Source organism: Rhipicephalus microplus, unplaced genomic scaffold (assembly GCF_043290135.1).
Source record: "Rhipicephalus microplus isolate Deutch F79 unplaced genomic scaffold, USDA_Rmic scaffold_15, whole genome shotgun sequence".
Lineage (NCBI taxonomy): Eukaryota > Metazoa > Arthropoda > Arachnida > Ixodida > Ixodidae > Rhipicephalus > Rhipicephalus microplus.
In genome coordinates this window covers 27,432,341-27,437,975 of record NW_027464588.1, presented here as the reverse complement: position 1 = coordinate 27,437,975, position 5,635 = coordinate 27,432,341, and the positions used below count along the sequence as shown (strand labels likewise).

The 5,635-nt window shown below is 44.1% G+C and overlaps 1 non-coding gene across 1 annotated transcript; it reads right to left on the bottom strand.

Annotated features, from left to right (window-relative positions):
- Positions 1-1,685: 1,685 nt before the first annotated feature.
- Positions 1,686-1,758, bottom strand: TRNAT-CGU (transfer RNA threonine (anticodon CGU)). The gene has a single exon. It is a non-coding gene; the product is annotated as a tRNA-Thr (tRNA).
- Positions 1,759-5,635: the final 3,877 nt, after the last annotated feature.

The window sequence follows — 5,635 nt, the reverse complement described above, 5'->3', positions numbered from 1 at the left end:
ACAGCATGTCTGAAGTACCCCACCTTCACATGAGAGGGGAGTGATGTGCTCTTAAACGCAATCTTCACACAGCGAGACTTGCCTAGCCGGGTGACATCAACAATAGGAGTATCAGTTGTTGACTTGACAAGAAATTGTAAGTCATTATTGGAAATAGCCACATCTATGTCGTAGATCCCGCCGGTTACTACATCACACCGCAACAGAACATGAGAGCGCACCTGGTTGCCGTCCAAGTCAGTTACACACTGCGCAGAACGCCCAACGCACTTGCGTGCAAAATGTACACAGCCAGTATATTCTTTCTGGCATTCACTCTTGTGTCCGTGATCTCATTTGGCACGAGCGTTTCCAGAGACCTCGGCACAGACTGTCTGTTGAGGCGTTCCATGCTGACGGTAGGAAGTGCAAGCAGAAACAGGATGTATAAGTGTTCGATTTTGGCGCTTCACTTACAGTTTGAATAGTTGAGGATGAGGATGTCCTCATGTTCCTCCTCTTCGCTTTGCGGCTCAGCACAGGTTGGAAACCGTCCTTTGAAAAGTCCTCACTGCTGAGATAGTAAGCATGAGTATCTTCACTGTCGCTGTCACTCGCTTGTCCCATCCGGTTCCTGGAGGCGGCCGCCGCTGACGCCGCTGGTGCTGGCAGGTGCCCGGGGTGGTCTACGTCCATCCCCTCCAAGGGAGCAGCGAAAGCTAATAACGGACTTAAATTACAACAGAAATACGCCGGACTCTAGGCCGAAACGTCGAAATAAACCACGTTGTGACTGCTCATGGAGGATATACTTGACTATATATATATATATATATATATATATATATATATATATATTATGAGAGACACCGTAGTGAAAGGCTCCGGAAATTTCGACTATCTAGGAATCTTTAACGTGCCCCTAAATCTCAGCACACGGGCCTACAGCATTTTTGCCTCCATCGGAAATGCAGCCGCTGCAGTCGGGATTCAGTCTCGCGACTTACGGGTCAGCAGCTGAGTACTTTAGCCACTAGACCACCACGGTGGGGCTATATATATATATATATATATATATATATATATATAATGGAAAGAAGTGTATACCTAAGGGCTCGTTTTTCCGTGTTTTAACACAATATTAATGAGATATAACAGACAGTAATGCCAAGGAATGTACAGGGGAAGTTATTAAAACCAATGGAATGTAAATAAGAAGAAAGAAAAGTGGATGAAAAAATTACCAACTGTGAGCAGGAATCGAACCTACGACCTTCGAATTACGCGTTCGATGCTCTAACCACTGAGTTATCACAGCGGCCCTCCCTCCATCCACTTTTTTGGGGGGGGGGGTTATCTGTGAATTTAGAAGTAGGAGTGACAGTCAGCGCCATCTATAAGCCAAAGAACGAGTGTGAAAACACTCTTATTCGCATGTTTGGCGTCACGTAGCACGTGAGCTTATTATGAGCGGGCAGCTGATTAATTGTCCCTCTTATACAACCTAAACACACCAAGTCTGCCAGTACGAGACCCTCGTTCAATGAAATAAGGGAAAGAAGTGTATACCTAAGGGCTCGTTTTTCCGTGTTTTAACACAATGTTAATGAGATATAACAGACAGTAATGCCAAGGAATGTACAGGGAAGTTATTAAAACCAATGGAATGTAAATAAGAAGGAAGAAAAGTGGATGAAAAAATTACCAACTGTGAGCAGGAATCGAACCTACGACCTTCGAATTACGCGTTCGATGCTCTAACCACTGAGCTATCACAGCGGCCCTCCTTCCATCCTCTTTTTTTTTTTGGGGGGGGGGTTATCTGTGAATTTAGAAGTAGGAGTGACAGTCAGCGCCATCTATAAGCCAAAGAACGTGTGTGAAAACACTCTTATTCGCATGTTTGGCGTCACGTAGCACGTGAACTTATTATGAGCGGGCAGCTGATTAATTGTCCCTCTTATACAACCTAAACACACCAAGTCTGCCAGTACGAGACCCTTGTTCAATGAAATAAGAGAAAGAAGTGTATACCTAAGGGCTCGTTTTTCCGTGTTTTAACACAATATTAATGAGATATAACAGACAGTAATGCCAAGGAATGTACAGGGGAAGTTATTAAAACCAATGGAATGTAAATAAGAAGAAAGAAAAGTGGATGAAAAAATTACCAACTGTGAGCAGGAATCGAACCTACGACCTTCGCATTACGCGTTCGATGCTCTAACCACTGAGCTATCACAGGGGCCCTCCCTCCATCCTCTTTTTTTTTTTTGGGGGGGGGGGTTATCTGTGAATTTAGAAGTAGGAGTGACAGTCAGCGCCATCTATAAGCCAAAGAACGAGTGTGAAAACACTCTTATTCGCATGTTTGGCGTCACGTAGCACGTGAACTTATTATGAGCGGGCAGCTGATTAATTGTCCCTCTTATACAACCTAAACACACCAAGTCGGCCAGTACGAGACCCTTGTTCAATGAAATAAGAGAAAGAAGTGTATACCTAAGGGCTCGTTTTTCCGTGTTTTAACACAATATTAATGAGATATAACAGACAGTAATGCCAAGGAATGTACAGGGGAAGTGATTAAAACCAATGGAATGTAAATAAGTAGAAAGAAAAGTGGATGAAAAAATTACCAACTGTGAGCAGGAATCGAACCTACGACCTTCGAATTACGCGTTCGATGCTCTAACCACTGAGTTATCACAGCGGCCCTCCCTCCATCCACATTTTTGTTTGGGGGGGGGGGTTATCTGTGAATTTAGAAGTAGGAGTGACAGTCAGCGCCATCTATAAGCCAAAGAACGAGTGTGAAAACACTCTTATTCGCATGTTTGGCGTCACGTAGCACGTGAACTTATTATGAGCGGGCAGCTGATTAATTGTCCCTCTTATACAACCTACGGTCAACCATAAGGTCAACCATAAGGATCACCAAAGAAACGCAAACAAAAAGCACTCGTTCAGAGAAAGAAAGTGAAGTTTCAAAAAGGCCGCTGGCTCCGCGGTTTTGGTCTTATGCATGCAGTCTTTCGTTTATTCAGAAGGCTGTGTTCTGCATTACAATTCTTTTAGTTCGTTACACTTATAGGTAGAAGATGCGGAATCAATTGATGAACCGAGTTTTTTTGTCTTTTTGTTTCGAAATTCTCTAGCGAAAGGAAAGTTTGGAGTCAGGATGCTGGGGAACGGCTTCAGATTTTTGTTTATTTGTCAAAAACGTGGTTTGATACTTTTTCTTCCTTTCTGCACTTCTTTTTGCTTACGGTGTGTGTATGTAGGGAGTTATTTTGAGAGATTTCACTTATAAAAAATAAACAATCTGTTTCTATACATTTTTTCCTCTTTTTGTGTTCTCGCTAAGTATATTTCTGAATGGGTTGTTCTAATCACCTAAATTATACCACTTCTATCAAAAGAATAACTATTGAATAAATGATGCGGATTCATGTTTTCGACATTCTGTTATATAGTATTTTGGTTCCAATTAGCGCTAAAGTTCTCACTGATATTCTATACAACGGATTCGCGCTCACGTGTAATGTCCTAGTGCATCGATAGGAATGGGACTTTGCCAATATTCCTTATACCATAAGCATAACTTTTTACTTCTCCACTTACACAACTATCCGCACGTTTCCGCTAAAGTCTGGAAAGTCGCCAATCCAATTTTAGGCCTGCTTTATCGATTGTATTCTGAATTCTGCCATGGTTTCATGTCGTTTACACTTCGCCTGTGGCGCCTACAGCAAACGCGACTTTTCCAGTCCTTGCCTTCTTTCTATCCGACTAAACACGTTCATCTCGGCACGCAAGGATCAAGAAGAGTGCTGTGCACGAACAAACAAGAAAGAACGGGTGCCATGCGATCCAGGGCATCCTCACGCTGAGTTTTTGCATAGAAATTCCCAAGGCAGATGTTGATGACTGGGCGCGAATGGTTACGAGCCTGCCGCGTGAATGGTTTGTGTTACTGTGAAGCAGCGTCTGCCGTCGTCAGTGTGCCTGATAGCCACTGAAATAGTGCGAAGCATGCGTCAGTTTATTACCCAAGTGGGGATACGAGTTGGGGTGGGAGAATGAGTAGCAACAAAGGACATCAATGTGTTCTAGAAAAGGGCAAAAAGCTAGGAGTATGTAAAAAAACTGAAAAATATAAACAAACTGATCCCCAAATAGAACAAATATTTTTATTGGGTTAAGCAAGTTATCAAACAAGACGACCAGTACTGCTGCTCCTTAGGAGTTCTCTAATGCGCAAGATGGGTGGCAATATAATACTGATTTTACGTCCCAAAACTTCATTATATATATATATATATATATATATATATATATATATATAGGCTTATATGCAGAAGAATAACTTCGGTTGCCGCAAGGTTATAAATATGAGAGTAGAGGCGCTTTCACATAACAACTGTTTGTTGTGCCGACGTTTCGACGAGAACCCCGTTTTTTTCAAGGCATAATTGAAAAGACGGGGTTCCCGTCGAAACGTCGGCACAACAAACAGTTGTTATGTGAAAGCGCATCTACTTTCATATATATATATATATATATATATATATATATATATATATATATGGGGGGGAGGCGGAGAAGCATTCGTGCTAGATTGTGAACCGGGTGGACGCGTACGTCTCGCTTGATTGATTTGTGGGGTTTAACGTCCCAAAACCCCCATATGATTATGAGAGACACCTTAGTGGAGGGCTCCGGAAATTTTGACCACCTGGGGTTCTTTAACCTGCACCACAATCTGAGCACACGAGCCTACAACATTTTCACCTCCATCGGAAATGCAGCCGCCGCAGCCGAGATTCGATCCCGCCATCCGCGGGTCAGCAGCCGAGTACCTTAGCCACTAGACCACCACGTCGACGCGACGCGTACGTCTCAGGCAACTACTTTTTGCAATCGTGCAAAACAAGCAGGAAAGCCCGGTAACACGCAATCCACCTGGGAAACCCCGTAATAGCTCTTGATGGCCTTTTTTCTTTATTCTATTCTCCAGCCACAACAGTAAGTTTTACCCCCGTATTCTAGAACCTCCCTTCACTGAACGCTTCACCTTCACTTGAGAAAGCCGATGGAAGCGTCGTCTCTACGCACGGCAAGTCACTGCATATCAGCGATAATCAGCCACGATTCTTGAGTAGCGTCGCGTTATTTTCAGCCGAGTGGTGGCGCAGTGCTCAACTCTGTCAAGTGAAGGATGGATGTCGAGTCGAGGAGCGTTTGTGAATTCCGGGGTAAATGTGCGAACAACAACAACAAAAAAGTTGAAGCAACGATTGCACAGGTGTCGATTTCTGCGTCCTGTCACCTCTCGTTTGCTGCACGTCTTGCACCCACGGTTTGGAGCCATCGCCTCGTGACAGGCCACTGATCGGCGGCACTACGGCAACTGAAAGAACGCTGCGACGAAGTGTCGCCACAGCACGTGCAACGCACGTCCGAGTGCTGGGGTGGCTATTGACGCCATGACATGGGAGAAAAATTCAGTTGCCGCTGGTTTAGTCGAGAAAAAGGCTAAAAGCACTCACCCGCGCTTTCAGCTGTTGCTGCTTCAGGTCGAGAAAGGAGAAAAAGAAGAAAAAAAGTTGTGGTCGATACTGCGCACGTGTGCCCACGTCATTGGGCAAATGCT